The sequence below is a fragment of the Taudactylus pleione genome, unplaced genomic scaffold, assembly GCF_031769625.1.
Source record: "Taudactylus pleione unplaced genomic scaffold, aTauple2 ptg000917l, whole genome shotgun sequence".
In the NCBI taxonomy this organism is placed as follows: Eukaryota; Metazoa; Chordata; class Amphibia; order Anura; family Myobatrachidae; genus Taudactylus; species Taudactylus pleione.
In genome coordinates, this window is record NW_028285318.1 from 322,649 (window position 1) to 346,107 (window position 23,459).

A 23,459-nucleotide genomic window follows, 5' to 3' on the forward strand; every position below is an offset into this window, starting at 1 on the left:
ATGTTGGAATTCACTTGTTAAAGCCAGGTAGGCAAGTAGAGGGTGCTGGGTTATTACAAATAAAGGCTAGGCCCATGTGAAATTCTATTTTATATATTTATTATTTGCACAAATTTTAACTGTCACCATGTGGTTTACTGTGGATTCTTTGAAAATCCACTGAAAACTTGGAACAGCATCAGCCAATGTGCAGTGTGCACCAGGTGACTGCAGCAGTCACATGGCATTATCGCATCAGCACGGAGTCATCTGTCTCTACTAGTAAAGAAAAAATTGTTCTGCCCATATTGCACTCCTCCCACCACTAATCACTAGAATTTCCTTCTTTGCAGGAAATGCTGGTAAAACCGGATAACTTGGGTAAGGCGAGCCCAGGGGGGTTCTCCAACCACTCAGTCTTGTCTCCTCCACTCAGAGACTAGTGTCCTTTCTACAAAATTAAGTAAGTATGGGGAGCGTGAAATGTACTAATGTTACCTGCAGGGTATAATAATGTTATCTAAAGGTGTAATAATGTTATATATGGTTTCCGTAACACAGTATATACTGGATGGAACATGCAATAAATTACACAAGTAAAAAGGTGATTTATAAATAGTTGCATAATTCCAACCTGCAGACACAAAAGATTACATTACAAGAGAGTTTTGATAACGCGGATCGGAACGATATATCGTACACATCGTATAGTTTGTACATCCGATCTGTCATTAATGATGGTCAGCAGATGGTACGATGCAATGAACAATGGAGTGCCATTACATGCAGCATGTAACGACACATCATATACCAGATCATGCAGTGTGTAGGGTACATGCAATGTATCATTACAAAGCATCGCACCGCCACTGGGTCACACATCATATAGTGTGTACCCAGCTTTACTCTGTCAATTTAAATTATTTTTATATTCCCAGATGATGAGTGGCCTGAAACAAATATTTAGTTTTAAGAAGATTTCCTGGATAGGGAGGATTAATAAAATAAAAATGAACACCCTGTCAAAATTCTTATATGTACTGCAAACTGTGCCCATATACATCCCTCAAAAAAAATTATAGCTACAGAAAGTGGTAAGGGATTTGAGTTGGAAGAGGCCCTATAGATGTTAGCAAATATTGATCTAGAGATATCAAAACTGCAAAAAAAATATCATCCTACAATTGGTTCTACTCTTCTGTGGTAGAAAAATTTCACAGGACACTAAAACTGACTGAGATCATTTACTCCTCCAACACTGAGTGAGTGATATGCCTGAATTCTATATGAATGCAGTGGTGTAACTAGAGTGGGTCAGGTGATGGAGCATGTGACCTGAGTAACAGTTAGGGGGGCAACATTTTCATCCCACTACATATTTATGTATTGGAATGTTTAATTGTAGGAAAGAGTCAGGTTTTGGTATGCTACAGAGAAGATCAACAGCATCAGCAGAGAGTTAGAAAGAATGTAGGCGGAATGGAAAGAAAGCTAAGCCTATGATTAGATGTAGGATTTTTGGAAATGATGGGTTAGGGTAATGCGGGCTGAGAAGGTTGTACTGTATATTCTTGTTAGGTCACAATCAGGTAGTGTATACTATTAGCACTATATAGTTCCATCTCCGATTTTCTGAAGTTCATTCCAAAACAGTGGTTGTGTGCACATGGTATTCCTCACTGACTTGCCTCTCTTTTGCATATCCCTAATTTCTGTTTTTACAGTGTGTTATATTGTGGCTCAAGAAAATTATTTTGCCAAAATTATAAAGAAAAGTTTTCAAGTAGTTCCATTTTTTTACTTGCCTAGGGATTGTCATCTCTAGTTACACCACTGTATGAATGCTGAGATTATCAAAGGCTAGTGGCGTGACTATGGGTGGTGACACCCAGCACTTAGTTAATCATTGCGCACGCCTTCGGGGGTGAGGACACGCCCCCTGATGTTTGCTCTTTTGGAAGCGTTGCTGTTTGTTACGCCCCCATTGTCGTCATGCTGGGGGCTTGCCCAGTGCTCCGGGAGCTGCTGGGTAGCCCACAGCCTCTCCAGACACAGGGGAGTGTGGATGACACTCAAATGCGCACGTCATTCATCACCACTGCTGCAGCGCTGCTCGGTGACACCATCCGAGGCGTTGACACCAAAATAGCAGAGCTGTTCTGCTATTTTGGTGTCATCCCCTTTCGAATGGTGTCACCCGGCGTGGCCAGCACCCCTTAAACTCCCCTTGTCTTGCCACTGTCAAAGGCACCAGTAAGTGAGACAGGTGGAATAGGTCCATTGTGCTGTTCCCAGGGAGTGAGTTACAAGAGATGTTTTACCTATTCGTAATCAAGAAAAATAGAGACATCTATACATATGGTAGTAAAAATCTTCCCCACCCCCATTTTTATTATTTCACTTTCTTAGAATTCCTTTCAAAACTTCCATATTGCCCCTCCTTTGTTAACACTTTGTTCCCCATACCACACTACACATATATATTTTGAGTGATTATTTTCATGTACAGTACTACTCAAGGTCAAGGAGCCTATTTATTAGAGCAATTCTGTCTTTAGTACATGGTTTAACATCTGTTTCCCCATGTTTAAGGCAAAATTAAGTAAAAGCTTTACCTATCACTTTACTTTTTATTCACTGCAGGGATGGGCTCTTATCAGAGCCTGTGTCCAGAAAGCGCCACTTAATAAATAGTCCTAAAATAACACTCCAAATAAGGATTCTTCATTGTTGGGTCTGTAATATCTAATAAATAAACCCGATAAGCTTTTGACTATACATATATATGCTCAACTAGCTGAAGTACCCGGCATTGCCGGGTTTAAATCTTCAAGATATTAAGTTTTGTCATCCAAACCCATCCAGTGGAAGACCTAAAACAGGCCTCTTGTCAAAGTTCTGCCCAGAGCACTCCGCCATGAGGTCTAAACAGGACCCTAACCACTCTATTAGGCATCCCAGACCAATTGCCACCTCTCTGTGAAGTTTTCATCCAAATCCATCCAGTGGAAGGCCCAGAACAGGCTCCCCAGGTCAAATTTCCGCCCAGTATACACCAACGGGAGGTCCAACCGGGACCCTAGCCCCCCTAAAACCTTGCCAGGATCCAACTTCTGTTATAATATTATTTATTATTGTTGATACCAGGGGATGTACTTATACTTAAGCTATTTAACAGTGTTCGTTATACAATATTACCAGTGAGCTGAATGCACTGCCAGTGCAACAAAAAATGGCGCTGAAGTATATCAATTGATTGAAGGTGCATGTGCACTAGTGAATTACAGGTATCATTAATTTACACTAGCGATACAATATGAAGACAAAACATAGGCCTGCATATATATATATAAATATACATATATATATATACTGTATATACTGTATATATATCTGTGCGTGTGTGTGCATGCGTGTGCACAGCCACAAAATATACTTATATTACATGAAAATTCAGGTAGTCTTGTTGAAGATATTCAGTTCCTTGCTGTGTCAATCATATTCCACTTCTCAAAGTAATATATTACTCGAAAACAGCATGACATAGAAGTGTTAATAGCTGTGGCTTTTCATTGTGCCATGCAGTACAGTTATACATGTATACTACCATTTACTCTTATAAACATTTAGGCTTAAAAATATTACTAAGTCCACAGTGGGCCCCTTGTAGTACAACCTTCAACAGCCAGTATTAACACTTCATGCTAAGCCTCTCCTCAGAGAATAATACATAATGGGGAATATGTGTACGTATAATGCTTTAGAACACCCTGGGCAGGAAGCCAAAACAGGGATTTGTATACGTTTATTCTTAAAAACTGTATACAGTATTCACCATAAACAAAAAAGTATGTTAAACGAAGAAAAAGAACAAATTATATGGTTTTCAATGAAACATTTGTTTAAAAACTAAGCAGTAATTACTAATGTTACAACACACTGCAGTTTTAATGTGTAAATGGTCATTTATCACTCTGCAGGTTTACAGCACTATATACAGTATGTTTGTAAACTCAATTTAAAAAAAAAATAATTACTAGTCATGACTAAAAGAAATATCACATAAGTCTCGGCATTCTGTCTAATTTATGTGGGGGAGCTTTTAATCATAGTCTCACAAATGATGGTCACATTTACACTTGCACTAAATCACTGCTGCCAAACTCTTTTTATGTAACGAGATGCTTATATGTTATATGGACATGATGATCATGAGCCAGATTTACTTAGTAAAAATAAGGCTTTTAGCAAAGCCTGAGATCACAGTAAGTCTCTTTGTAACACATTTCAAAGCAATGAAAATAAATATTTTGGGGGGCAGGGGTTGCGGGGAGGGGGTGGGTTTATACAGGTGACTTGAACAGCCTTTATTCATCTATAAAGCCAATAAAATTGTGCAAACTGCTAAATACGGTCTTTTTTTTTTAAAATAACAAAATATGCAGTTTTTTTCCTGAATAAAGGGAGTTCTAATTTATTTAATTAGAAAAAATTAAATTGTAAAAAAAAATAATCACAAACATATTGAATGGTAATTGGTGATAATATATAAAATATAGAGAGCCTGATTCAGATGTGGACGTAATGTTGATGTCGTACGCAGTGGTGAGAGCTTTTGCCACTGAGCACATGTCACAGCTGCACAGTGCATGCACGTCAGATGCAGGAAGGATTGGGTGAGTGTGGCTACCATTTAGGGCAAAGGTCAGGGCTGAACGCTATCCAGAAAGTAAATCAAATCCAAAGCAGAGGTCAGAACTAGTATTTAATCAATAAATAATAACAGCACCTATACTTGGCAGTATAGGCATGAGCTTCCTGCACTATAAAGTGCAGGGGACCACTCAAGAGGCCCCATGTAAGCTGAGATGCTCCTTGAGTTATCTGTCACACTGTCCATCTGGCTGTTAGGAGGCATGCATGGCAAGCGAACAGCCAGGAAAAGGAGGAGGAGAACCACCAGGTCTGCACTCACTGCCATCACAAGCAATAGCATAAAATAAATGTTTTCAGTATGCGTTTATCAGTCTCTGGCAGTGTACAGTATTTCAGGAATTTTGACCCACTCCTCCTTACAACATTGCTTCAGTCTTAAGGTCAGCATCTAAACGGGGTTTAAGTCTACTTTCTTTAACTCATGTCTTATCCATGAAAGATTATATTTGTCCATGAAAGATGAGGTTTGTCCATGAAAGATGACGTTTTGCCTCTTTCTGAAACATGATTTTTGGTTGGAAAAATCCAAAACGTGGCAGGAAAATCAGAAAATCCAAAATGAACTGCGCCTACACATCTGAACTTTTTACCTCTCTGCAAATATACTCTTTCATCTGCATGCCCACCTCAATCACCCACTTGCTATAGTAATTTAAAAATATAAACACACGCATGCATAAATCAAAACTGAAAATAATGCGTACTGAAGAAATGTTTATTATGAAATATGTATCAAATCTTCTATTACTCAGAATGAGTTGCTTAGTACACCTAAATATTTTATGGCCAGTATTCAATATGGGACGAAAAGTCAGAGGTCGGACTTTTTGCCCTCATCGCTATGTTTTACTGGGATAAGTATCGGGCGTGTGCCCGCTTATCCCAGTATTCAGTTAGGATCTGCCGAAAACGGGACCCGGCGGAAAGGTAAGTATCGAAAAGTCCATTCAATTTTCAGGAAATCTTCCTGTCACCCCCCCCCCCCTAAAGATGTCCTGACATGGGGGATCACTATGGGTACCCCCGGTTTGGGCTGCTGAAGGAAGTCAGGGTTTTTAATAGCCGTGGCAGGTGCATAAATGCGGCTTTAGAAGAAGGGGTGAAGAATAGCACTTAGGTTTTTTTTTTGTTTTTTTTAAACTTGTCCCATCAAATTTTGGGTTCATGAAAATGGGTGCAAGCATATTCTTCAAAAATGCAGCTGTCGCTACCACCCGCATGCCGTATACTTGGGAACCTCCCCTGTATCAAATTTGCTAGTTTAAAACTTTGTTCCCCAATATTAAATTTTTCGGCCCCTAATTTAAAGTACATTTTTTGGGGTGTCCTGAGCATTTTTTTTCAAATGTTTTGGCCAGATTACTTTTAGGAGACACTCCCAGGGCTGCAGGCAATTTTTTTTAAGCCTGCACCCCTAAACCCCAATTCTGCACTTTTTTCGCCATGTATTACATGGAGAAAAGTTATCCCCGTTTTTTAACAAAGACTTTTCGCACCGGCAAAAAGTATTTGAAATTGAATATGAGTATAATTGAAACAGGTGAAAATGACGTAATCGGCGATAAATTATCGCCTATAACAGACTTTTCGCCTCAAATTGAATATTTCTCCAAGTTGGGAAGAGTATGGGAGAGGTTCTAGAGACTGGTAGTGTGGTACAAGTCGTTGACATTCTGAATGTCGACACCAAATGTTAAAGTGGTCTGAATGTCAACACTGTGCATGTCAACAGTTGACATAACATATTTCTACTGTTAGAGCCCTAACCTTACCCTAACCCTAACCTAACTGCAGCCTAATCCTAAATTCAGCCAAACCTTAAACCGAACCCTAAACCTAACCCTAATTGCAGCCTAACCATGACTGCAGTCTAAAGCCCCGTACCCACTGGACGATGTGTGTAAGGAGCGATATAGGGTTCGGCGGGAGTGCCAGCAGTGGCAAGTGCATACACACATGCCAATGCCGGCAACGACAAACGACAGCGGGATGGGGGTGAGTGGGGCCATACTGCATTCGTCAGCATGGCATCACTAATGATATATCCCCAGATTGGACTGCCTGTACAGACGACAGGGGATATTGTTAACGACCCCCCCGGGAGAATGCATCGTTTGTCGGTAAGCGCAAACATACTGGATGATTTCAACGATATATCGTTCAAAGATATCGTTATCATTCATATCGTTTAAATGAATCGTCCAGTGTGTACATGGCTTTAGCCTAACCCTAACTGCAGCCTAGCCATAAACCTAACCCAAAACCTGTAATGTCGACATTGTGACTGTTACAATCACTGCTTGACTCTGGACTCTTTAGTTGGTTGTTGTGTTACTCTATACCAGTGTTTTTCAACCTTTTCAACTTGAGGCACACTACGCAAGATTTAAAATTGCCAAGGCACACTATCCGGCGATATAGCGTGTGCAACCAATGAAATAACATACAGTACATATTGGCTCCCACATAAAAAAACACCATTGACCTCCACAGAAATTATATTGGCTTCCACAGGAACAAAACACACATACATTGGCCTCCACAGGAATAAAACACACTACATTGGCCCCAGAGAAATAAAACACACATACAGTACTTTGGCCCCCAAAGGAAATAAACACACATACACTGGCCTCCACCAGAATAAAACGCACATACACTGGCCCCAGAGAAATAAAACGCACATACATTGGCCCCCGCAGAAAAAAAATAACATTGACTGGCCCCCACAGAAACTAAAAAAAACACATTGCTGACTACACAGAAAAAATAAAAACCCACATTGCTCCCCCAAAAAACAAATCACACTGGCTCCCACATAAAAAATAAATGTACATTTTTCTGGACCTACCTGTCCTTCATCGGCTGGGGGTGCACACAGTGCAGAGCCGTCTGTCAGCAGCTTGCAGAGCTGTCAGCAGTGTCCAGGTGGGTGGGAGGGAAGGGCTGGCTAGCGGGCCGTGGGTGGGCGGGCCGTTAAGGGCTGGCTGTCGGGCCACGGGAGGGAAGGGCAGGCCGGGTGAAAGGCGGGCAGGCAGGCAAGAGGGAAGGGCTGGCTGGGTGACCTGCAGTACAGGCAGGCAACATGGCATGCGTGACCTGTGATGTCACGCCGCCACGTCTAGGCAGGTCACGGCCCTGGCACGCCTGAGCTTCCCAGAGGTGCCCAGTCTGCGGCTGCGGCACACATCACAAATGCCTGCGGCACACTGCTCTATTGAACTAACAAGGAATCAGAAATATGTTAAGGAAAATGAACAGTTTGAAAGGTTATTTTTGTTTCTTGTTGCATTGGAGAAAACTTATATTTGCTTTTTAAATGTGGAATTTTTCTGTAGCTAATTTATTTGTCCAATAAATAAAATATAACTCCATAACAATGACATAATCACAACTTTTAATTATAGTAGGCACACTCATAAAAACTTTCATTAGCGATAAACTGATTTCCAGACTATAACCTAGGAATTAGCCTCCGTTACATTTTATGTTGGTAAACCTTTTCATTTTACTGTAATCCTCAGAGATTTATTTCATTTGGTTTCCAGAGTTTGTCATTCTACTAATGATTTCCTGTTTGGGTATTTCCTGGAAGTTTTTGGCCAGATTATGAACTCATGGCTTTAGGCATGCAAAGTTCCACCACCTGATCGAGGTGCTACACATAGGCATGTGCTTCTTGCTGTGCACTGTACATGGCTATTTTATTGTTAATGTTTTGTAGGAGAGATGAGAAAAACTAATTTTATATAGATCAGTTTTCCTTTTACTCCACTATTCAGATTGCCATGATCCAATGACTATGGCACAATAGTTATATTGTGTTTATTAGGCACCACGAAGGGGAAGACATAAGGTTCAATCCTACTAGATGCAATGATCTCGCATGTGCGAGTCATCGCGGCAGCCCGGATTCGCCTAATATTGCTCGCAGACCCATAGAGATGCAGTGCTGCCAGCGTTTAAATGCCATTGCAACGGCACATTGCACCCTTCGCACCTAATTGGATTGACCCCATAAAGTCAAATAAAATAAACAGCATATATAGATTACTTAACAGTAACCCATTGCATAAGTACAAACCATGAATACATAGCAGCCACGGACAGGGAGTAATAAGGACAGGGCAAAAGGCCGTAAAGAGCAGACCCGGGCCCCGCTACACACTGTGGGCACAACAGCCAGTGGCAAATCCGAGGGGGGGAGGTAGCGGGGGGTGCAGTCGCTTGCCCCACATCCCTCTTACAGGCAGAGGAGACTGCTGGTGCTCAATGTGGGAAGCCTCCCTGGCCCCGCAGCAGCCCAGCATACATCACTGTATGCTGGGTAGGAGAGACACAGGCTGCTGACAGGTAAGAGGTAGGGAGCCAGTGCAAATCTGAGCTCCTCCAACAAGACCGGGCCATGGTCACAAAGCAGAGATTTGTCCTTAACTCAGGGGTGTATCTATAATGGGAGCATGGGCATATCTATAATGGGTGCATGGGCGTATCTATAATGGGTGCACCCATATTTTCCAATATTTACCTCTTCAAGTCGGATGTCTCAGCCCTGCACAAAATGCTGGAAAATGGCAGCCGCTGCCATTTTCCCAGCATTTTGCACATGCGCAGTTAAGAAATCGCTTGGAAAATGGGGGCTGCGTAATTTTCATGGCGACCTGCGCATGCACAGTAGACTCTGGACACAGACTAGTGCCCAGAGTGAGTCTATAGATGCAGCGATTGATGGTCAGCCATAGGCAGTCTGCTGCCGGCCGCCAGGGAGAGAGGAGGGAGCCCCAGACGGGGAATGCACATGGGCCCCCTTGTCTATTAATACCTCCCTGTCTTAACTGCAAGGATTACTGGCAAAAAACCCTCACAGTTCTGCTAGTTTGATTATAAATTTAGATTTGAGTGGACATATCTCTTAATTACATTTTGCAATATTTTTAAAATGTGTTCTAACTTATATTAGGTATTCTGAAATACATACTGGCTTTTTAGTAGTATAACTCACAATTTTGCTAAAAAAAATTATTGCTTAGTAAATCCCATTAAGTATTTACCTTTTATCAAGATACTATAAAATGGATTAGTATGTGATGTGTCAACATTTTATTATGCAAAATAATGGTGACATACTTTGACATAGTAAACGATAATATAGCATATACTTAATGTTAGAAAAAAAATCACTGCTTAAGGTTAAAAATTTACTATGAAAAAAGGCACCAGTACTAAAAAAAAAAAGGTACCAGTAAGTTTCAATTTAATACAAAATTTATAGTAGCTTCCATACTCTGAACAAGTCTTCAGACGCTTATTTTATTAAATTCTGAAATTATCTCACTTTCTTCCTATCTCTCAAACTTGCTACAACAATGAAAAACTATACCCAAAATAAGTGTTGGTACTGCGTACTGTTGAGGATCAGAAAAAAGCACTGATCTTAGGTAAATGCATAAAATATTAGCAAGTTTGTATCTATCGCCTACAGTAGTGAAGCTTTCTCAGTGGCTTTAATGCACACTTGTATTAGTAATAGAAGTCAATGCCTATTACATGGTTTCGAACTAGTATTATATATTGCTGAGCTACGAAACCTCTTAATAGATCAATGGAGTATGAGAGGTATGCTTTAAATAGGTGAGTTACTTGAGGATCCAAGTGGCTCTGGTTATCTATTTTAAATATTTATTCTATTTGTACATATAGATTTTTTTTATATTAAGATATAAAGAATGATCTTTATTAATATTATTTTTTCATTGATCATCTGCTGATAAATTTAGGACTAATGTCCAAATTTTTTATGTTATTATTTTTTTTGTTAATATTTATGTTTGAACAATGAGCTTATCCTACTGACAATGTGGTTGTATTATTAGTGAATTATGCTAAGAGGACCGCTTTAGTTTTTAAAGAAGTTTGCAGTTATATTCTAGTTTATTGTGCCAGGGTTGCTATTTTTGATTTCTTTTAATTGTTTATATATTACAGTATATTTTCAGATCTTCTTTTAGGATCAGCAGTCTAATATCTGATACATTTGTTTTTATTGGAGTATATAATTCTTTACTACGTTAGTAATTTATTTACAATGCCAGTCTATCTTAGTGCTTTAGTTGTTTGGTTGATCTTAATTAACAGGCCATTTTCGGTTCAATGTCGGGTCACCAAGTTAGCCGACAAGATCTGCCTGCTTGTGAGCAGCATACAGAATGAAGAAAAGATTGTGTCTCCATAAAACTATTATTAAAAAGATAAAATAAGGACAGAATACTGTATGAACAATTCTAAAAAAAATAAAAACACAAAAAACTTTGTATAATAGAGAATAACATTAATAATTAAGGCAATACAATAGGGTGCCTAGGCACTGCAGGGGAGGAGGAACGACTGTATGATTACAATGTTGTAATTGTACTGTCGCTCCACTATCTGCTAGTGGATACGCACCTTAAGGCTTTAGTTCTCCAGAGTGTTGGCAATTCTAATGTTACTCAGTTCAGATACAGAGACAAGTACTGAAATGAAAATGTATGTAGAAATAAGCAACATTTTCATTTGTATATGCGTTGCACGATGCATCCACAATAGCAAATAGCGCCATCTACAGTGAAACTCAGCTACCTGATGTATAACATTTTAAGGGTGTGACCACGTATTCTGCAAAGTGTCCCCCAACCTCCCAACCGTGGAACAGCAGGAAAGCGCCAGAAAAGCGTTACTGTCCAGTTGAATTTGGGATAGTTGGGAGGTATGATCTTTTACTAAGTGCTTCATCTCAGCCAGAGAATACAACCATACTACATCAATACTGGGTTTTCGGATAATTACTGTCAAACTGATTTGCAATAGGTGCCTGTATATCTCTGCAATAAGTGGCATCCATATATTAGGGGGTCTGAGTAATTAGGCAGTCTGTACCATTGGATGAAAATGTGCAAAGTGGCTGGCAATTTGATCTGTGCCATGGATATCTTGAGGGTGTAGTTCTGTTATAATCAATATAGAGGTATGGTGGGGGGTACAATCACGTGTATTGCACTGAGGATGTGATGTCTCCAAACCCCCTACCCTACCAATGGCTCATTGTGACTTAATACTCTTATTTTGATGGTTCTAACAAATATAATTACTATGCCAGCATGTTGTCGGCCCCATGCATGAGCCATCATGGCAACTACAAACCTCTTACACATTTCTTTCTCTTGTAAGAAAACAAATAATTAAAGTAACAAATCTTTTAAAGCAATTCTCTTGCTAAATAAAACCAGGGTGGACTCATGTCTGTGAGATGCTTCTGTTCAAATATTACTTATTATTCTTATTTTAGATTATACATGAGTTAACAGAAACAAATACCCTGATAATTAGTACAAATTGATGTAACTGTACAGGTTTAAAAACCAACGGGCTTGTACATAAATCAGCAACTCACTGCTGTGGCAAATTCAGCAACATATCTTGTATACAGAGGAAGTGTAAATTGTTAAGAGATAATGCTAATGCTTACCCTTTTATTAAGCTCCCAAATCCAGAGAAGTTCTCAGCCTATTGCCTGTTGCATTAGATCTGATGCCAGCTGGAGCATAGCTAAATCAGATCAGGTACCTGCAGGATTAGATTCTGCCAGCAGTAACAGCAGCACCTCAGCACCTACTAGTGTGGATAATTCTTCTGTGGTGCTAACTGGGCTCTGTTTAAGTATAGAAACTGAAAAAGCAGCTATATACCTCCCCCTATTCCCACTGAAGGAGCGCTATTGTTTCTCACTTACCTCACCTCTTTCTTGCAAATGTAATTTATAGGTGGCAGGCTCAGACAGAGCTAGCTAATTCACTCCTGGCCAGCCCTTGGACATATATAGCATAATAACATTATTAAGGACTCTTAAAGGTCCTGATACTGCTCTGTCTGCCTGACCTACTCTTGGTTTTGGATTCATAGATTGCAAGTTTGTGAGTAAGGCTCTATAATCTATTTGTGTTTGTTCCTAATTGTAAAGCACTGCAGAGCATGCTGGTGCTATATACATAATAACCCTTTTCTACTGCCTGAATAACCTGGGTTATTGCCGGGTCTACCTGGCTCACGGCTCGGTGTAAATGGGTCCCTGAAAATTATCCTGGGTGAAGTGACCCGGGAATACGATCCTGGTTGCAAGTGATGTAACTAGTTGTCCCAGCGCCTGGTGCAGGTCACATCCCATGGAGCAGGCAGGACCACATGGATCGGGCAAGGCCACAAACGCCGGGACTTACAGCAATGCCCGGAGCATCTTCAGGATGCTCCTGAGGGCTGTAATGGCAGCAGTGTGCACTTCTGAAGCGTCCTAAGGATGCTTCAAGCAACACTACTGCAGAGTTCTGGCTGCAGGGTGCCTTTCCAGGCACCCTGCTAGCCAGTTGTAAAGGCTGTGGGTGAGCGGCGGTGCTGCCCATGGAGCTCTGCGCTTTGTGCGGTGGCACCGCTTGCACACTCCTGGTTATGGCCCTGCTGGTTGCTACAAGAATGTAATCTCTTTCTAGCAGAGCCCTCTACCCTCTTGTGCTTCTCCCTACTGTACTTTCATTTATCTCTTACTCCCCACTAGGGCAACTACCACTTGGCTGCTTATGTGACTGTAAAGAATGCTAATATAGCTATATTTATTATCTATATATGTGTCCTTCTTTGTATTGTATTGTATTGCAAGTCGCTGGTTACTTATTTGTTTTTGTACTTTGTAAGGCGCTGCAGAACACTTGTGGTGCCTTGAAAAATTATTTTATGTAAATTGTCCCTACTTTTATATTAGGAGCAATTTCTATAAAGGAAGTTAGAAATTTATTGTGAATCTGTGATGGTCTTCCCCCTTCTCACAAATTGTTTATCTGAAGGTGCATACACACGTAAAGATTTTCTGTCCAACCATCTAACTAGTTGATTGGTTGGAATGAAAATCTGGTAAAGTATAAAAGCAAATGACAATCAGCAATTTGCTCCCGAACGCCGGAAAATGGAGAAAAACTGTTGTTTGAACAAATTGTTTAGCTCAAACATTTAACAGACTTGTCTGACGACCATTTTCATCTGTTTTCTGGCATTTAGGAGCAAATTGCTGATCATCAGTTACTCCCATACGTTACCAGATTTTCATTCCAACCAATCAACTAGTTGGATGGTTGGACAGAAAATCTTTACGTGTGTACCCAGCTTTAGACTTTATTGCATTCCAATTTAGTGTGTGTTGGGCACAGGGGGTGGGGTCCCAATCAGTGAGCACACAGACACATGTTTGTAACTTTAGTTATTAGTGATCAGTAAGGCTGCATAGACGTAGGCTGCCATAGTCTGTGTTAGATTCAAAGTGTAATTACAATTTGATAACCTCGACAGAGTTAAGCTGAAGGAAAGCTGATGGAAAACATCCTCAAAACCAGAACACTTTCTGAATGACATCTAGCAACATACTTATGTGAATTACTGAATTCACCATCTGCTGCTGTATGCATGTCCAGGAAACTCCTTACTGCACTCACTGCTTGTACATTGCAAGTACTCCCCTATCTTCATGCTGCTCTTGTTGATTGATCTTTGTTGTTCAAAACACTTCTGACTGGATCGGCTCTGTACATTGTCATTTTTACCTTCATACTACAGAAATCTTGTTCGTATTGCCTTTTTCCATTGCATCACATCTATCCACTTTAACCATTCTTAATTTTAATAACTAATTCCTACACCCACTACTCACATACTTCTCTTTATATTTCACCTTTTGCGCTCATACATTAGCAGCACTGTTCTTTTACTTGTATTTTTGAACATTTAACAACTTTTACCCACACTGCCTCTACATCACACAGCCTCCAGTACAGTTTTCATCTTACTTATTACCTTGTCCACAGCTGAACACCCTTTCTTTAAACACCCCCCATATTCAGTGTCCACAAAATCCTCTACTTTATCCATCTCTATCCTCCCCCTCTTGTCTTGTCCACTCACTGTTCCCCCTTTTTCTCTCATCAGTCTGCTTTCCAACCCTCTGCTTCTTTCCCCCACCTTTCCTGGTCCTCCACTCTCAGCCACCTCCCTTCCTCCATGGCCTTGCTACCCCACCACTAAGCCCCATTCCCTCCTGGTTCTGCCTGTCATCTCCAGGGCTGCCAAGAGAAATTCTGAGCCCGGATACAACATCCTTTGGGACCACAGCATGTTGGGCTTGGCTGCACCCATTTGTGTGTGGGTCTAGCATGTGAGATGCACCTACTCACAGGAGCATAGCACCCAGCAGCTGGGACTAAAGTATTCACTATTAGGATGGCGGGACAGTCCCATAATAGCTGCATTTTTAGCAGGCTGTATTTAGATGCTAAAATGTAATACACAAAAATTAAAGTGCTACAATGTTAATTTGTACATCTCTCGAGTGAATAACACATAAGCAAAATCTATTTTCTGTCATAGAGATAGATGAATGAAGGACTTCATTTTGACATATCAGTTCATCTCAAACACACACATTCTGCAGCACGTATCCTAATCCACTGCTCCATGCTCCTTCCTCACTGTCTACCCCATCTGTGTAGCCCCTGTCTGTCTGCCCCTCCCCTTTATTATTATTATTATTATTATAGTTTATTTAGAATGTAAGCTCTCACGAGCAGGGCCCTCGTCCCTCATGTGCTTCTGCTCCCCCCTACTTATAGTAACATTTACTCCAAACTCCCCAATTGGCATCTAACACTTGGTTGCTGAAGCCCTGTTGCTTGTGTTATGCAGCTATGTTTATAAACCTTGTATTGTTTTGTATTACTATTAACTGTTTTCTTTTGTGTGCTCATTTATGTACTGTGTAAGGCGCTGCAGAACCTTTGTGGTGCCATATAAATAAAGGATAATAAATAATATAAATAAATTATAATAATACAAGGGTCGAACTCACAAAGGACCTGGGTAATGGTGCAGTGTAAACGGCGCGACCCAATCAGCTGATTGGAGCTTCAGTGAGCAGTCACCACCCACATTTATAACCTCATCTTTGTGAGCTTGAAAAAGGCCATTTCTAAAGACATACATAGGTTTTACAGGGCAGACCCTGGCTCAGTGTAAACAGAGCTGACCCTGGTTCAGTGTAAACGGGGCTGACACAGAAATAACCCAGGCCCAAGGTGCAGTGTAAATAGGGCCTGACCTGGGTTGGAACCATTTGAAAACCCAGGTTGGTCCTGGGTTTTTGGTGGAAAAGGGATATTAATGTTATTAATAACAATTATCCAGAATGCTTTTTCAGTACTGTCTTTAGCTAACCTTGTTGTCCTCACGTTCGTAATTGTCCTGCTTTTGGATACAACTCTGGTGCTACAAATTCTTTACTCTTTCTACGCATAGCCTGGTATTAAATTTTCTTTCTGCGTCTCTTAACTTGGAACCTGTTTTTATCCTTGAGGTTTTCTAGGTCTGGTGCCATTAATCCTGTGGGATCATCTGAGTACCAGTAAGCACAAAGTGTATTAAGGGAAAATAAGTTGCTTGGGGCGAAGAGCATGCTAGACTGCAGGGTTGTCAAAAGGCATCTCAGATATTGTTCTGATAATACTGAAAACACTGTGATGCACGCACAGCCTTACAGGATTGCAACTGCATGGACCAATAGGAAGATATTGCTCCCTGCAGTAAATATACCTGATCATATTTAGGTGGAGTTGTGAATGAGTAGAGGAGCCTGGAATCCCATATCCTGGTACCAGAATTGCCAGTGTTGCAGTTAGGACCAGATCTGTAACTAGTAATTTTATATGCTCTGGGTGAGAAATAACACCAGCAACCCCCCACTCCCCAATTACACACAGAGGTTTGGTGGATGTGATAGAAGTCAATCTTGGCAGAGGAACTTATTATACCACCTTAGCCTTGGCTCTGTCAGTATATAGTACAATACGTTCCATTTTACTTCCATTTTAAAATGTAGATGTTGACATTGTAAAGACTGATATGTTTGTTATGTGAGGGTAAAGCCCAGTTTTAGGCTGGTACGGTGACAGCACCTGCTACGTTTACTCTGTGGTACACTATCAAATGGAGCATGCATGAAGCAGTAAATAGCAGACACAGACATAAGCACTGGAATAGGAATGGGGGCAAGGGGGGTGCTTGCCCCTCTACATTTAGAGAGGCACCAGTCAATGGAGGGCAGAGCTGGATTACCTAGGGGGCCCAGAGCCCGCCTGTCACCACCATACAGTGCTGCAGCTTGACCAGGCTGCTGATGCCTCAATGGCTAATGGGGCCCAGCAGCTACATGTAGAGATTGAACATTGGGGCACACTAAGCGCACTGCACAAGTCCCATGAGAATTAGCACAAAAGGTCAGAGAGGCGTGTGATGAGCTCTGATCGGTGGAGCTCATTACATGCTTTTCCTGACCTGTGGAGGACATCAGCAGCAGCCTCATTAGAGGATTACAGTGAGGCAGTACGTGCTGGGCCTGTGCAATGTTTGCTGAATGCTGAGGGCTGTGATATTTTGGAAGAATGGAGCCCCCCTGTAATGAACGGATGCAGGGTGGTATATGTTGGATACACATATACAGCTGTATGTAACATGTCTGACTTATTAGAGGATAAAGTTTATGGAAACTGAGTTTACATATTTGTTTATTTTTTACCATATTTGCCAACTCACAATACATACTATTGACACATCCAATAGTATTAGGAGGACTACACAAAACCAACTTAAATGTGCAGATATTTATGTCCAACTGAAATCTGTGGCTTTTTTTTTATAAGAACGATTGTGTTGTTGGTTTTTGGCCATAACAAGGTGAAGTCTGAGCATGTTTTCCTCTTCTGGGTGTAACCAGCCCAGCATAGTGTTTGTAGTGGTGTCTGATGGATGCAATGTGTACTGCACCTATTCTGCTACATTTACTGCATTATTAGTTGTTGCATAAATTGCTGGATTAGAGGGATTGAGAGTCCCTATGTCTGTATTTGGGTGGAGTCTGATGTTGTACCCACTATTGTTATGATATCCTATGCCAACTTCATGTGAAAAGTCTAGAACCAGGCTAGCGAGATCTTCTGCCAATAACAACCGCCCATTGTTCCCTTACAACTGGGATACGTTCACCGGTACTTAGGCGGCTGCCTGGACTTATAGCTCGTGGCGGTAGCAATTCTCATGGAGGAGCAAAAGGATACAATGGTGAGAGCAACAGTTGGAATGGAGACTAAATCGTGGATCGTAGATATGAGAATAGATCCAGAACAGGAAGTGGTACACTATCGATGCAGCAAGAACCTGGTTCAAGATGCTGTTGGTAGTAAATGTGGTATGGTTAGAAGAAAACAAAAGAGAGGAAGATATTTGAGTTGGCTTTGAGAGCCGATTGTGCGGCTTGGAGCCGATGCTGAAGAGTTAGACAATTGATTTGGCTTTGAGAGCTGATGTTGTCTGCCAGTACAGCTAGGAAGTCCGCAGGTGGAATAACAAAACCAGAGCACAGCACAGGATTTGATGGTGTAGCTAGGGAGCCATAGGAAAGGCCACAAGAGCCGGAGACAGCTGGGAGACAAAACCGAGGAGACGTAGATCCTTCCAGCAGAGTTGACAGGATACTACTCGTGCCGCTGAGCCTAGAGAACCCACAGGAACGCTGTAGACGGCAAGGCGGCAAAAGTCCAGTGTGTACAAATAGGAGGACGGATCAATCAAGCTGCACTGAGGATGAACCATCACTTCCTGAGGCGTGCCGATCACCTAGCAACAGAAGAAACTGGAGTAACCCCGTCCTGACTGGGTAATCTGCTTGAAGGAGACAAGTCGTGACCGCGACTTGTAACAGTACCCCCCCCCCCTTGATGCGGGGTTGAAGAACCCCCAGAACCCGGTTTGCTTGGGAATTCTAGGAAGAAGAGTCTCTTCAGCCTGGGAGCATGTAGAGCCCTTTCAGGAACCGAGGAACATTCCTCCGGACCATAGCCCTTCCATGGACCAAGAAATACAGACGACCCCTGGAAATCTTAGAGTCCAAGTTCTTTTCTACCACAAACTCCTGTTGACCGTGGACCAGAACTGAGGCAGGCCTCGATGGGAACTTAGGGCCTGATTCAGACCCACTCGTGAGCGCTGAGCACTCGCAAGTGGGTCGATGTTGCCCAAGTGCGCATGCGCACGACGGAGGTGGCTCCGTCGTGTGCATGTGCGAGACCCGAATAACGACAGCCAAACTGTCATTATGGGTCTCGCACCAAAGGGGGCGTGCTGTCGATGGTGATTGACAGTATGCCCCCTTTGGTGGGCGTGCCAGGGGCGTGGCTGCCCAGACGGAGGCGTTCCCATGGGAACGCCTACCGTCTGGGGCCGGCCCCACTGACATCACTAGTGATGTCATTGGGAGTGCTTTCGGCTCTGATAGAGCCAAAAGCACTCCAGGGCTTGCGGCAGACGAGACCCTACCACAAGGGTCTCGTCGCAAGCACGATGGTCGTGATGGTCTTGACCATCACGACCATTATTTTGGCCGCTCGCTATAGCTGTGGGTGCTCCAAAAAGTAAGAGGGACAGCCCTGATTCAGAGCGAGTGCTCTGTCAGAGCGTCCGGCTCTGAATCAGGGCCTTAGGCTTAAACTTGTCGGACCTGAAGACTGGTTTGAACAATGAACAATTAAAGGTATTATTGATGCGGACAGACTTGGGTAACTGAAGTTTGAAGGCTACTTGATTTACCTGTGAAATTATGCGAAACGGGCCAATGAACCTTGGGCCCAACTTCTGAGTGGGCTGGCGAAGCTTAATATTCTTTGTGGAGAGCCAAACCAGATCACCCTTCTTAAAATTACAGGATCTCCAATATTTGTCCACAGCCTTCTTGGAGCAAAGAGAGACCTTCCAAAGGCTTTGATGCACTTTGGTCCAGATGCGATGGAGTCGAGAAACAGAGGGCGACATAGAACATCCGGAATCAAAAGAAGTGGCTCTGGGATGTTGGCCCGTGATGCAGAAAAATGGGGAAACTGAAGATGCAGAATGACTTGAGTTGTTAAATGCAAATTCAGCAAACGGCAGATGAGACACCCAGTCGTTATGACACTTGGACACGTAGCAACATAAGTATTGTTCCAGAGACTGGTTGACTCGCTCAATTTGCCCATTGGACTGTGGATGGTATCCAGAAGGATAGGCTGATGTCAATGCCCAAGGAAACGCAGAAGGCCCTCCAGAACTGTGCCACAAACTGTGTTCCACGATCCGAAACAATATCCCTGGGTAAACCATGCAGGCGGAAGACATGTTGAAGGAACAGATCAGCAAGTTCTTTAGCAGAGGGTAACTTGGATAGAGGTACAAAATGCGCCATTTTACTAAAACGATCAATCAAGCTGCACTGAGGATGATACATCACTTCCTGAGGCGTGCCGATCGCCTAGCAACAGAAGAAACTGGAGTAACCGCGTCCTGACTGGGTAATCTGCTTGAAGGAGGCAAGTCATGACCGTGACTTGTAACAACTATATGTGCATGGTCATGTCTGTACATAGGGCAGCAAATGGCACAAAGTTTGCAGCGTTTGATATGTATATACTTTTTTATTCTCTGAATTTTTATCTTGTTTTATACCTTCAAAATATTTGCAGTGGTGAGTGTGTATAGTATTGGGAATAGCAAGGTGCATACACCAGGCTCGATCCTATAAGGCACGAAACTCTCACTGTCAATTCCATTTGCAAAGCAATTCCAAACTTGCATAGATTTTTCAGAGGAAATTCACGTTGTTTTTGTGTGCAATACCCTGAGCAGGGGAAAAGCTATGGAAAATCTTTATATGGAGGTAAAAATGTCGGGGGACAGTGTAGAATAATCATGCACTTGGAGGGGTTTCAATAGAATAATATGGCCGATAAAGGCCGTGAGGAAGCAACCGGGAAACGTGCGTTGGCATATGTGTCTTACCAAACACTTTATTCACCTCCTGAAAACAAAACTTCATGTCTTCACCCCTACTGCTGAGTCATGCTGTGATAATTTATTTAGATACTGATATGCCTACAAGGTTCCTAACCCTACAGAGTAATTGTAAAACAGACATTGATGCATTATGACAATAATCATCCAATCTGAAAGTTGAACCCTGTAACGTTAATGTGAAAATTATTTTTCTTATACAAATGTTATAAGACTGTTAGTGTAATTATAGTGCCATGATATATCTCACAAACTGATGTGCAACCCTATTGGATACATAAAGAAACTAAATAAGTGGGAAACACTCGTATTATTCTATTTAATAGGCAGCGTAAAATATATTGATTACCGTATATACTCGAGTATAAGTCGACCCGAATATAAGCTGAGGTACCTAATTTTACCACAAAAAACTGGGAAAACTTATGGACTCGAGTATAAGCCTAGGGTGGGAAATGCAGCAGCTACTGGTAGTAATCCTTCCCCTGGTACTGCCCCCAGTAGTAATATTCCCCCTCTGGTAGTGCCCCCAGTAGTAATACCCCCTCTGGTAGTGCCCCCAGTAGTAATACATCCCCTGGTAGTGCCACCAGTAGCAATATCCCCCCCTGGTAGTGCCCCCAGTATTAATCCCCCCTGGTACTGCCCCAGTAGTAATCCCCCTGGTACTGCCCCCAGTAGTAATATTCCCCCCTCTGGTAGTGCCCCCAGTAGTAATACCCCTCCTAGTAATGCCCCCAGTAGTAATACACCCCCTGGTAGTGCCCCCAGTAGCAATATCCTCCCCTGGTAGTGCCCCCAGTAGTAATCCCCCCTGGTACTGCCCCCAGTAGAGAGAGATGTAATAAAAAAAAACACTTACCTGAAACCCCGCTCCTGGTCCCGACGCTGCTACTGGCTCCTCCGGCCGCTTTGCATTATGGGAGAGACGTCGTCATGACGACGTCTCTCCCATTACCCACTGTGGGAGCCGGAAGATGGCTCCCGCAGTGGGGGGAGCAGCAGCCGATGCGAGTCTGACAGACTCTCATCGGCTACTGATTACAACAAACACACAGCTGCCATTGCCGGCGGCTGTGTGTTTGGCAGTGTGTAGTGCTGACCGAACTCCTTCCGGTCAGTGGTACACACGCAGTGCAGCTGTGCCACACCGACACAGTCTGCACCGCGGCCCATATGATACGCTACTCAGCTGCGTACCATGCGGGCATGACTCGAGTATAAGTCAAGGGGGTGCTTTTTCAGCACAAAAAATGTGCTGAAAAACTCGGCTTATACTCGAGTATATACGGTAATTTCCAGTTTTGTGATAAATCTGTAACAAGACACTGTATTAGGCTGTATGAGACAGATATAAAATCCAGTTGATAGCATAAGATACAAATTTCTTATGATACATATATGCAGCTATATAATTCTCTGAAGCGAATAACCTGAACAGCACACTCCATGCAACATTGTCACAGTGCATAAAGCATAGTGTGTATGACTTACTACATAAAATAATATTGTCGATATACTCAAAACAATTGAAACTGCTAAGAAGCTCAGACAATAATCTAAATACTGACTATTATATTGACCATTTCACACGAACTATCATATTAAGATACAACTAGTATACTTATATAATATTTTAGAATGCAAGCTCTTACGAGCAGGGCCCTCTACCCTCTTGTGCTTCTCCCTACTTTACTTTCATCCAGGGCCGTAACTAGGGTAGTGCGACCAGTGCCATGGTACAGGGCACCGCAAGGCAGGGGGCGCTGTTTGGGCCTGCCAATTTTCTTGTTTATTATCATTTTCACTTGTTGCTTCCTCTTCTTTTATCCCCAGCATCTCCTGGCCTCCCCTATCTCTTCCCTGGCCTTTCTCCAGGAGGCCTTGGGCCTTTTTCAGGTGCAAAGGGGGGGGGGTGCCAATGCTCACTGTGGCACAGGACACCAAAAAGTCTATTTAAGGCTTTGCTTTCATCTACTTCATACTCCCCACTAGGGCACCTAGCACTTGATTGCTTATGCTCTTCTGCTTATATGGGTGTTATGGTCGCTAATGTATCAATGTATATTATCCATGTCCTTGTCCTGAATTCTATTGTATTGTACTGTAATGCTGGCCATATACGGGACGATTTTTAACATGATTTTGGCATTTTCTACAGGTTGGACAGACCAATTATTTGCAAATAGTTGTATTTTGAGTCTTCTGCGACCCCGATGCGCATCCCCGTCGTCGTCTAGTTGGATCGCAGATCAGATGGTTTTGCAGAGAGATCTCAACTGATCGTGTACGATGTGATACACTTTTATGCATATTATCCAATGATCTTACTGATCAATCGTACACCATTTAACCACATCTTATGAAGACTTTCAAGGGAAGGATTTCAAGGGAAATCATACAACTGATCTTACCAACTTTGAATCTCACCATGTATGGGGGCCTTAAGTCTTTGGTTAAGTAATTGTTTACATATTTTGTAAGGCGCTGCGGAACACTTGTGGCACCATATAAATAAATTATAATAATTATAATAATACATAATATCTATGTAATAGATATAATTATCTATAGGAGGAATAATTAATAAATGTAGTTCAGGTAAACACATATATTTTTAAACCACTATTTTCTAACTATATTTTAATATTTCGCTCTATTGCTTTACGATAATTTGTACATTTTAATAAAAAATCAAATAAAGGTTCTATTTTAAGGTTACAAATATACTGTACTATATTCCCTATATATTGATACGTAGAGTTTGTGTGGACTCTTTTAGGGTTATGTGCACTAAGACAGTTACCCCTGTTTTTTCTCTC

The 23,459-nt window shown here is 42.0% G+C and overlaps 1 protein-coding gene across 1 annotated transcript in view; it reads left to right on the forward strand.

Annotated features, from left to right (window-relative positions):
* Nucleotides 1–394: 394 nt before the first annotated feature.
* FBXL7 (F-box and leucine rich repeat protein 7) overlaps nt 395–23,459 on the forward strand; it is a 387,411-nt gene continuing 364,346 nt past the window's right edge. Inside the window, exon 1 of the mRNA XM_088459625.1 lies at nt 395–442. The gene's annotated coding sequence lies outside the window, so the exon portion shown is untranslated. The remainder of the gene's footprint in view (nt 443–23,459) is intronic.